General features: G+C 44.5%; 1 protein-coding gene and 1 pseudogene across 1 annotated transcript in view; both read left to right on the forward strand.

Annotated features, from left to right (window-relative positions):
• The window catches only part of GPR65 (G protein-coupled receptor 65), a 64,446-nt gene extending 55,164 nt beyond the window's left edge, over positions 1 to 9,282 (forward strand). The window contains exon 3 of the mRNA XM_078660009.1: positions 9,155 to 9,282. The gene's annotated coding sequence lies outside the window, so the exon portion shown is untranslated. The remainder of the gene's footprint in view (positions 1 to 9,154) is intronic.
• Positions 1,554 to 2,423, forward strand: LOC144782738 (anaphase-promoting complex subunit 10 pseudogene; annotated as a pseudogene).
• Positions 9,283 to 12,024: the final 2,742 nt, after the last annotated feature.

A 12,024-nucleotide genomic window follows, 5' to 3' on the forward strand; every position in this document is an offset into this window, starting at 1 on the left:
CAAAGTAAAAAAACAGCGTTGATATATGCAAAAAAGACCAGGAGGTTTGGAAAGGGCACTTTTATTTTAATTGACCATAGACCATGCACTAAAATCATCCTGGACTCCTCGCTCACCATGAGCCGCCAAATCAACGCTGACTCATCATCCTGTTTGCACACGCTATGCCTGCTCTGAAAGATCTTCAAGTGGATCCCCACTGTGTCCAGAAAGACGGGCACCCACGCACTCATGACTGAAGTCTTGTTGCTGGGGAACAATCCTATCCTTCTTTTTGGACTAACAGCTGGTGGCCTGACCAATTGGGCCCGCTGCCCAAGCCAGTACCTAAAGCCAAAAATCTAGGCATCCTGTTTGACACCAAGTTGTCCTTTGAAACTCAAATCAACGCTGCCACTTCTGCATGCTTCTTCATCCTAAAAAGTTTGAGGAAATCCTCCCGGTAATACCTAAGGATTTAAGGAAGACAGTGGTTTCAGTATTGATTTCCTCAAGACTCGACTATTGCAATGCCCTTCTCTCTAGTACTCCACGCTGTAGCATTAACAAACTTCAAACAGCCCAGAATGCAGCAGCATTATTATTGTTGGGCATCCCCAAGTTTGACTCAGTCCCCCCAGCTCTGATCAAACTCCACTGGCTTCCAGTGGCTAAGAGGATACAATTTAAATCATTATGTATCGCTTTTAAATGTCTTAACAATATTGGGTCATTACAGCTGAGGAAACTTCTCATACCTTACACTCCTGCCAGAGCCCTTAGATCGGCCAAATTGAGAAACCTAACTATTCCTAGAACCACTAAGGTGAGATTGGGTGGTAGGAGCTTCACAGCCACAATGGCAAGCCTTTGGAACTCCTTGCCTATCATGTTGAAAAAAGAGAATAGTCTCTTGAAATTCAGGAAGGGCCTCAAAACCTGGCTGTTCTCGGTTTGATTGTCTTACTTCCTCTGTACTGAATACATTAAAGGCAGCATCGAGACACCCCAGGCTATTTGTTGTGATCTACACATTTCTCATCATCATCAGCAGCAGCAGAATCGACTATGGCAACGCAGTCTACGACGGCATCACCCAGAAACTCCTTTCAGAACGCCTCTGCCAGACTTATCCTCAACATCCCCCGCCGGAGCCACATCACTGGACACATGAGAGACCTCCACAGGCTCCCAGTCAGCAAAAGATTCACCTTAAAGCTCCTTACACATGCTTACAAAGCCCTACACGACGCGGGACCTGCGTACCTTAACCACTGCTTTGCATTCCATGCTCATACCAGAGACCTCGCTCCACCCAACTGGCTCTGGCTACCATCCCACGTATCTGGCAGATCCTTCTCCAACCTCGCAGCAAAGACCTGGGACACCCTCCCTCTCCACCTCAGGCAATCACCATCACTGCTCAATTCAGTAAGGAGCTGTAGAGCTGGCTCTTCTACTATACCACATCGCCTTCGATGGACCAGCAGTCCCCCCACCCCAGCACCTTGAGACCCTTACGGGTGATTAGTCGAGCGCTACAAGTTATCTAAATGATTGATTGATCAGCTGCTGCGTCCTGTGACGCACAGTCAGAGCGCCTCCTACGGCTGACCCTGCCCGCGAGTTTTAGATGATGATTTAGAAAGGCTGCTGTTTTGTCAATTTCCCGGTTGTAAAGATTTGCCTGCAAGTGCCAGGAATAATTTACAGAAACTGAGTAAAGAAAAGCAAGACATTGTCCTCGTGCTACATATGTGATGGCGTAGCTGTGAAACATTTGTGTATTCACCGCCACTTCCATTTGAAGTGAGACATGACAACACCCAGTAAAACTCCACCCGGTGCTGACCCCAAGCAATTAGAAAGAACTGGAACTGTTCGGGAAATAGGGTCACAGGCTGTTTGGTCCCTGTCACCAGGATTTGGTGTGGATCAGTTGCGAGATGATAATCTAGAAACCTATTGGCAGTCAGATGGGTCTCAACCACATCTAGTGAACATTCAATTCAGAAGGAAGACAACTGTAAAGACATTGTGTATTTATGCAGACTATAAATCGGATGAAAGCTACACCCCCAGCAAAATCTCTGTCAGAGTGGGAAACAATTTCCACAACCTTCAGGAAATTCGGCAACTCGAGCTGGTGGAACCGAGTGGTTGGATTCATGTGCCTTTAACAGACTCTAATAAGAAGCCCATCCGCACATTTATGATTCAGATTGCAGTTTTGGCCAATCACCAGAATGGAAGAGACACTCACATGAGACAAATTAAAGTCTATACTCCAGTAGAGGAGAGCTCAATTGGCAAATTCCCCAGATGCACTACCATTGATTTTATGATGTATCGATCTATTAGGTGAAGTATTTCAAAAGAATGTGTTACTGCCTTATTAGATCTGTTTTAATATGGAAATATGGTTTGTTTCTTTGAATAAATACAAGTTATCTAAATGATTGATTGAATTGCCAAAATATGTATGGATGATTTCCTATCGTGAGCCAGTGATGCTTAGGTGGTTTGGATCGAGGGAATATTGAAAATATATCTGGGCATGTTCAAAATTAGAATAAAGAAAGCCATAACGCCATAACATTGAATATCATATTCAGAACCATTATTGATTTTACTACAAGACATGCAGATAAGAGCCATTGTTATGTTTCTCTTGGAGATTGTGCAAATTAACTTTACACACACTGGCTGGCTGCAAGGTAATATTTACAGTTCAATAGGACCACTGACCTGCTTGTTTTTAGGTCTCGCGTAGGCAGCGCGCATGCCCTGTCTGCGAGACATCTAGTTATCGATATTACGAGGGTAATCTTGCCTGCTGCTTGGCTTCTGCTTGCAATTGGCTTATTTATAATTTCTGACCTCCCTATTGGTTGCTGGTCCGATGCATCACTTCCATTTTTATTGGAAGCAGCACCGCCCAACTACAGTTTAATTGCGATGCGGCTGTTGGTATGTCATGTTTAGGGACTCCTTGTTTATTAACATGGCGCCTGCATTATTCATAGCAGCGCAAGATCTATAATGTACACGGCCGCAGAATACTTTTATTTATTAACATGGCACCCGCATGATTCACAGCCGCGCAATACCTATAATGTGCACGGCTGCTGAAAACTTTTATTTATTAACATGGCGCCTGCTTTATTCACAGCCGCTTAATACCTATAATGTACAAGGCCACTGAAAACTTTTATTTATTAACATTGCGACATCTTTATTCGCAGCCGCGCAATACATATAATTTGCACGGCCACCGAAAACTTTTATTTATGAACATAATGTCCGCTTCACTCGCAGCCGCACTTAAAAACTGGCACGCGCTATATCAAGTCCCATTAACTTGATAAATGCTCTTGTCATGGATTATTCATAGCCGCGCAAGACCTATAATGTGCACGTCCGCAGAATACTTTTATTTATTAACATGGCGCCCGCTTTATTCACAGCGCCGCAATACCTATAATGTTCTCAGCCATGCAATACCTACAATGTGCACGACTGCCGAATACTTTTATTTATCAACATTGCGCCCACTTTATTCACAGCCCTGCAATATCTACAATGTGCACGGCCGCCGAAAACTTTTATTTATTAACATGGCGCCCGCTTTATTAACAGCCATGCAATACCTATAATATTCACAGCCATACAATACCTATAATGTGCACAGTCGCCAAATACTTTCTTTATTAATATAATGCCCGATTCACTCGCAGCCGCACTTAAAAACTGACACGTGCTATATTAAGTCCTATTAACTTGATAAATGCGCTTGTCAGAGTGGAATCTAAATGCAGAACTTTGGTCATGTCAGCTGCTTTCAAACCACATAAACAGTGTCACGCAGAGACGCCAGTAAGAGGAGGAATGCTCCATGGTTGCTGGCTGGTTGTATGGGGCACACACAACAGGAGGTAAGGCCCAGTTTTTTTTTACGGCTGCAGTTACTTGGAATTCTATGTCAGGAAGCAGAGGCGAGGATTTTGCTAGTCCTTTCTCCATTTATTGGACAGCAAGTTAGAAGTAAAAAAGAAAACATCAAACCATAGACTACCCTAACCAACATGGCAGCGGTAGTCATGGTAACACATCAACCAATAAGAGTCCATGGAGCAGCATATAGGGATTCCCAGTCGGTAGTCCTTCCTCTTTCTCCATTGCTGCCTCGGCAAGATAAGTCACGTTTTTTCTTCAGACATTGATCTTTGTCGTGGCAGTTTTATATTTGATGTTGACAGCTTTATTATTGATTTTTATGAGTTGCCTTTGACTTCGCCTTTGTTGTAGGCTCTTTGAATGTGTATTTGACGCGGTAGGCTTGTGCTCGAGCGTCTTTTCTGAGCGCGTGCGCAGTCCTGGTACCGGCTTTTGACAGCCGACCGGCTGTTCTCCTCAGCGCTCTTCGCGCTGGTGTTTTAACGCGCAGAGGCTCTGCGCTTCGACTATTTTTGGCCTCTCTCCTCACACGGACGCCGTTTTTGACGGCAAGAATTAATTTCTGACTGAAATTTTGAATTTATTATTAATTATATTCAGTCAGTATATTTGTGTTTTGGGCTTTATTTAAAGTTAGCCTGTGGTACCTGTTTGAGGGGATTCCCCTTATATATAGTTGGGGTGTTTGTTATATGGGTACCAGTTTTTCTGCTAAAATGCAGTCCAGTCCTACTAATGTTGTGATGGCAAATTCTAATGATCAGCCACAGTTGCCCCTTCCGCGCCCTCCTGCAGAGGTGGACAGACTCCTTTCTTCTGCGATAGCACAGGCTCTGGCACCTCTGCAGGACAGTGTAAATAAGCTGTCTGCCCATGTATTTAAGACTGATTCAGGTGTTTTTGGTGACAGCGGGGCAGAGCCCAGTGGTGTCCCTTGTGCTCTACCACGTACGGCCAGGAAGCGTGACGCGGGGCACCTGGAAGGCTTCAACAAATTATCTGAGGTCTTTCGTAAGAGTGCGCGCACGCTAAGAAGCGCACCCTACCGGGGGGAAGACTCACCCGGTGAGACTGGTGGTTTTGCCACCCAGGACCTTGACCCGGAAGAAGGGTTTCCCATTGAGGGAGATGAGGATGAGGCCGATTATGTAGATGAGGATGAGGATGCTTCCTCAGAGGATTTTTCTGATGCGAGCAGGTCTTGGCGCCCAAAACCTAGTGCTCCTAGTTTTTCAGAGGGTGATCTTGTTCCTCCTGATATGTTTGACCCATCTACTATTTTTAGACCCAGGTCATCTGAATGGTTTCCTGAACAGTCTACTGCTGACTATGTCGCTGCTAAGCTTCGACAACCTTTACCTCAGGATGTACGTTTACGCCTGCGTTCTGAATGGCCACGCCCTTCTCTTTCCTTCAGGGTGGCATGCACTCCCGAAATTGATCCGAAATTGTGTACTTTCTTTGCCAAATATATCAAGGACCCTAAGAAGGGTATAGATAGGTCTTGGAAAGCCTGTCAAGATAAACTTTTGGATGTAGTTGGTCCTCTGACGAAAATAATTGAATTAGCTCAATGCTCTAAAGAGTCAGGCGTGCCTCTTTCGGTTGATGATATTACTGGTTGGTCGCAAAGGGCTATGTGCCTTCTTGGCAATGCTAATTGTGCTCTCTCAGCGGAGCGTCGTCGATCCTTGTTACTTAAAATTGATCCGAAATTGGGAGAATTGTCGTCTTCAGAGGCGGGTCCGATTGCGCAAGGCGCCTTGTTTGGGGACCCTTTTGTTAAGGAGTTAGGAAAATTCGTTGCTACTTTTTCTGCTCTAGACAATGCGCAAGCTTCCATAAAGAAGTTTTTTCCCAAGAAGGTTTTTGGCGGGGCCGGCAGAGGCAGGGGTCGCTCTTCCGGCCGCCAATTCCAACAAGGCCCCAATAGAGGTCAAGCCAGAAGAAACAACGGCTGGAATGACGGACGCCAGGGATCCTTTTACCCTTCCAGAGGAGGCAGAGGCCAAGGCAGAGGACGTGGTGGCAACCAGTCCAATTCCAGAGGATTTAATGGTAAGATTTCGCATCATTTCTCTGGTTCAAATGGGGGGAAGATTAGCGTTGTTCCCCCAGGCCTGGTCGTCGATAACTTCAGATTCTTGGGTTCTGGAAACCGTTCAGGGTTTTCACATCGAGTTTTACGGTTCCCCTGTTCAACTCTCTCGCCCTCGACCTCTAATTTTTTCAAGCGCAGAACAGGAACTTATAGATTTGGAAGTTCAGGCCTTGTTGCAAAAAGGCGCAATCATTCCCTCTTTTCTTCATCCAAAAGGTTTCCTCAGCAATATCTTTTTAGTGGAGAAGAAAGACAAAGGTTTCAGACCGGTAATAAATCTCTGCTCCTTCAATGAGTGGCTGATTTACAGGCATTTCAAGATGGAGGGCATCCATCTTTTAAGAGACCTTCTGTTGCAAAACGATTGGTTGGTTCGCTTGGATCTGAAGGATGCTTACCTTTCGGTTCCAATCTTTCCCCCTCATTGTCGGTTCCTCCAGTTTCTGTGGAGGAATCAGGTTTACGAATTTCGTACGCTCCCCTTTGGTCTTTCCTCAGCGCCTTGGTGTTTTACCAAACTACTGCGCCCTGTGGTGGAACATCTCCGTACAATGGGGATTCGCCTGATAATTTATCTGGACGACATTCTTTTAATGAACCAGTCCAAAGATCTCCTTCTTCATCACCTTCAGGTTACAATTTCCCTTCTTCAATCGCTGGGTTTCATCATCAATGCTCAGAAGTCGGATTTAATTCCTCGCCAGGAAATGACTTTCCTTGGATTTCTGATCATAACTACGGATGCAACGCTTCATCTTCCTTCCCAAAAGATCTCCAAGATCAAAAAGGAGATTCGCAAGGTTCTCCGTTGGGATCGGATATCTCTCCGTCAGTTAGCCAGGATTGTGGGCTTACTGTCCTCATCGATCCAGGCCATTTTTCCAGGCCCCCTTCATTACAGGGCTCTCCAGAGACTAAAGGCGTTTCATCTTCGCAAAGGTCTCCATTATTCGGAACTGATTTCCTTAAATTTGGAAGCCAGATCGGAACTTGTTTGGTGGTTGGATCACATGGATGCGTGGAACGGGAAGGCGATTTTCGGTTCCCGTCCAGATCTTGTGATCGAGTCAGATGCCAGTCGCCGGGGTTGGGGCGCCCAGTGCGGATCCCTCTCGGTGGGCGGCAGGTGGACGGAGGAAGAACTTCACCTCCACATCAATTGCTTGGAGCTCCTGGTGGGTTCGTTCGCAATTCGCTCTTTCACCACGACCAGGGTCTCTTGTTGTGTTCTTCTTCGGATGGACAACACGACTGCGGTCAGATATATAAATCATCTGGGCGGCACTCATTCCAAAGTCCTAGCGGATCTGGCAAAGGACTTCTGGAATTACTGCCTTCTTCGTCAGATTTCAGTCACGGCGGAATATCTCCCAGGCGATCTGAATATTGTGGTGGATTGGCAATCCAGAAATTTTCGGGATGCCAGCGATTGGAGGCTGGATCCTTCGATATTTCAGAGAATTTCGGACCTTTGGGGTCTGCCACTGATGGACTTGTTTGCGTCCAGATGGAACGCCCAACTTCCCCGCTTCTACAGCTGGAAACCGGATCCGGGTGCGGAAGCAGTGGATGCCTTCTTACAAGACTGGTCCCAGTTTCCAGCTTATGCGTTCCCTCCTTTCCTTTTCATTCAGAGGGTAGCAGCTCAGATCCGCAGACAGAGAGCATCTCTGATTTTGATCACTCCAATTTGGAAAGCTCAATGCTGGTTTCCTTCTCTTCTGGAGCTGTCTTGGGACAGACCTCTTCGGTTACCGTCGTTCGATCACATTCTGACGGATCCTTTGGGTCACCCACATCCTCTAGTTCTCCAAGGCCATCTACATCTCATGGCCTGGAGGATTTCAGGGGACGTTGGTCTTGCGACTCACTTTCGAAAGACGCTGAGCTCCTCATTAGAGGAGCCTGGGCCCCCAACACCACTAAGCGTTATAGATCTGCGTGGAACAGATGGGTTCGTTGGTGTGTGGCAAAACACCTGGATCCCATGGGCTTCTCTGTCACTGATGTGATTAACTTTCTCGCTGATCTTTTCCAAAAGAAATTGGCATACAGCACCATTAATTCCTTCAGGTCGGCAATTTCTGCTGGTCATGCTCTTGTTGATGGCTCTCCGGTGGGTGAGCATCCTTGGGTTTGTAAACTTCTCAAGGGTATTCGCCTTTCACGTCCCCCGGAACCCCGTTATTCTGGGTTATGGGATGTTAATGTGGTTTTGAATTTTCTTAAGTCTTGGCAAGATAATCAGTACCTTTCGCGTATGGAACTGTCTGCTAAACTGGCGATTCTTCTCTGCCTGATTTCTTGTAAGCGAGCTTCGGATGTTCGTGCTCTTGATATCTCGGCCAGGGTTTTTACCCCGGAGGGTGTTACGTTTACAGTTTCAAGAAGAACCAAATGTAATACCAGGTCAGTATCTTATCCAGCATTCCCGGATTCACCTAAACTATGTGTTGTTCGTTGCTTAAAACTTATGAAGATGTTACTCTTGAACTTCGTCCTCCAGGCGAGAGGCAATTACTTATTGCGGTTAAAAAAACGTTTAAAACAGTTTCCTCCCCCACCATTGCCAGATGGGTCAGGTGGATTATGTCCGAAGCTGGCATTAATATCACTGACTTTGGGGCTCATTCCACTAGAGGTGCAATGGCTTCCAAGGCTGTGCAGGTAGGGGGACGATTGGAGGATATTATGAATGCTGCGGATTGGTCTTCGGATTCAACTTTCAAAAAGTTTTATTTTAAACCAAACCATGAGGCTGCTTCACTGGTGGTGAGTAAGCTTTGAACTAGCAAAATCCTCGCCTCCGCTTCCTGACATAGAATGAGAAATTTCCTAGTTATCACAAAGGAAAGTGTCAATTCTATTAAGGACGCGGAGGCGAGGATTTTCCCACCCAGGCTTTATCGAGCCTTCCCTCCCAAGACTAGATTTTGATGACTTTTTCTTCGTCTGAGGGAAGTATCCTTATTCTTATGTCTTAATGTACATTTTGGATTACTGTTCAATGATGCTTTTCTTATTACTGCAAATTGTTTTCATTTATTCCATTGCAATGTTCTTGACTTTGTTCAACATTGTTCTGGACAAGATATTATTATTGTTTCTCTTCTCTAGGTTCCGATCAAAAGGCGGACTAGTGGTTGATGACTTATTTCCTACGGCAGCACACAAGAAAGAGGAAGGACTACCGACTGGGAATCCCTATATGCTGCTCCATGGACTCTTATTGGTTGATGTGTTACCATGACTACCGCTGCCATGTTGGTTAGGGTAGTCTATGGTTTGATGTTTTTCTTTTTTACTTCTAACTTGCTGTCCAATAAATGGAGAAAGGACTAGCAAAATCCTCGCCTCCGCGTCCTTAATAGAATTGAAACTTTCCTTTGTGATAACTAGGAAATGTCTCATTCAGATGAAATGCGTGTTCTGCTTCTACATTGCAATGTAATATATTCACACTGCAATGCCTGTATTGTTAAACCATCCGTCTTACTCAGGCAAATATAGCACAGTGCCCCTAACAACTACTGTTATGGCAGACCCCCCTAGAACTACACAGAGCCTAGGCTATCAAATCATGAAGATTTGCTCAGGCTTTGCTGTAGCTTTAATGCAATACCTTTTGCTTATAGTTCAACAATCTTGTCACCTAGGCACATTGCCGGTGTATTTAGGAAATAAGTAAAATCATGTGCTGCATGAACTTCCCTCTATTAACTCAGATGGTGCACAGAGATTAGGGTTCCTTTTATATCTGCCATTGTGTTTCTTTCCCTTTAATTGTCTATTTGCCTCTTTACACCTCTTTGGTTGACAATTCGCCCTGTGCTGAGTTCCCCATGTAATTTGACTGTACTCAAACCTGCACATTGAGTTTGTTTTGGTGCTTTTATGAAGGTACTTCTATTTAGTTTGCCGTCATTGTTAATGCTACTAATCTGATCTGAAGGTAGCAGGGTAGAAGCTCAGGGTGAAGCAGACTACAGAGTTTTAGTTACACCCAAAATCCCTTCAGTACTTCCAACAACAAGTATTTGCAATGAAATAGGTCTCGCATTTGTGAGCGTTTGATCTATTGCCTTTTATTTATGTTTTTAATAACCTGCAAATGATGCATAAACACATACTTTGTACTTATAGTACTTGCTTATAAAAAGCAAGGCTGCCAGCAAATATGAACTTTTTTACTGCCAGCCTTGCTTAATGTAAACAAGGACTATAAGTACAAAGTGCGTGTTTACGCACCATTTGCATATTTTCAAAACACATAAATAAAAGGCAGTGCAATTTACAATGCCAATAACTCAAAGTCTTGCAAATGCGCGACCTATCGTATTACAAGTGTTGTCCTCAGTCCTTTCCAATTTAAACTTCTTGAGATTCAGTGCATTACATTCAGTTAAACAGCAGAGGGAGCAAGGAGATCGTGAAATTATCCAACCAAGTTTTTAATGTTTTTCTTCTACTGTTTGTCCACAGAAGCACCTCTGAGAAAGCAACTGATGCCAGTAATGAGCTAAGTGTAATATTTATGTTCCTAAAGTGATACTTCACAGAAGGGTTTCCTGCTTCCCAAAAATATCTTTGAATATTACATTTAAAATCGAGCAATAATGCAGATTAATTTGGGTTTCTTATTCAGAGTTTTCTTACAAATTCCTTCATGAGTACATTTTCATAGACAATCTTCGTGATCTCCTGACTCTGGACTCTTTACTTTGCTTGTTCCACGTTTCTGCTTGAAGTTCCCTTTTCACGATTATCTCGACTTTTGGTTTGATATGCAAGATTGATGATTTTCAGATCATCAGTTTTTTTAGGTATTTTTCACAACGCCACATTTCAGTCTGTTTTTCTGATTATGTTTTTTGGGACCGAGCATTTTCCATGTAGCTTACTTATCTCAAAAGATCATCGAGGATTGATGGCTAGAGGTATGGACATAACTAATAGCGATTACCAAATAGCGATTTTTAGGGGGATCGCTATCACAAATGGACAAAGGGGTTATTTAGCCCCTATTCCTTAAATAACGATACGTAGTGGGTCGCAAACAGACCTACCTCATGAATATTAATGAGGTAGGTCACAATTTAAAACCCACTCCAATTCGCTGCCACCACAAGGATGGAGGACCGCTGGGGTCAGCGGGCCACCATGTCTGTGATTGCTTTTTTTTTTAAATGTAGCCCGTTTTCCTTAAACGAAAATGAGAAGTGTTAAAAAAAAAAATGAAGCATTTAAGTTTCATTTTTTAAGAGTAGGTGTGGTGCCTTCGACAACTGCCTGCTTAAAAAAATATTTATTTAACCATTCCCAAAGAGGAAGGGGTCTCTTTGCAAATGGGTTAGCACCAACTTTAAGTTGGCGCTAAAGTGTGAATGTTTTGCAACCGCATTTCGGTCGCAAAACATTCCTAAATCCCCATGCGCATTGGTATTTTGAAGAGACGCCCCATACACGACCCTTCCAAAGACCGAATTGCAAAGCCACATTACAGACCTTGAACCTTTGTTTCCAGCGGGGGGCAAGATGGCCGCCAGCAGGCCGTAGGGGAAGGTCACTCTTTTTCTCCTCTCCCAGAGGATGCTTTTTCCTGACCCCGAGAATTAAGAAGAAAGCACTTGCCAGCTATGTGACTTTGGGGAATGTAGTAGCAAACGAGAAAAGGTGAAATAAGCGGATAAAAAAAAAAAAAGAAGGAAAACTGTTCTTGAAGAAGCTACGGGAGGAATATGGAGTGCTAGCAATGCTGGGAGTATTAATCGACTGGACGGTCCGGATTCAGGCTTCACCACGCTTGACCGGGCTAAGGCAGACGGCATCAGCATCAGGAGAATTAACTTGGAGTGTATCCCTGTTGGCGTCAGACATGGCAAGATATTTTCGCTCTGGCTGGAGTAGATTGATGCAAGCTATGGCCCCCAAAATACAGAAGCTTCCGAAGGAGCACAAACAGCAACGGGTTGAAGACAAGGATGTTA

The sequence above is a fragment of the Lissotriton helveticus genome, chromosome 9 (genome assembly GCF_964261635.1).
Source record: "Lissotriton helveticus chromosome 9, aLisHel1.1, whole genome shotgun sequence".
NCBI classification, from domain to species: domain Eukaryota; kingdom Metazoa; phylum Chordata; class Amphibia; order Caudata; family Salamandridae; genus Lissotriton; species Lissotriton helveticus.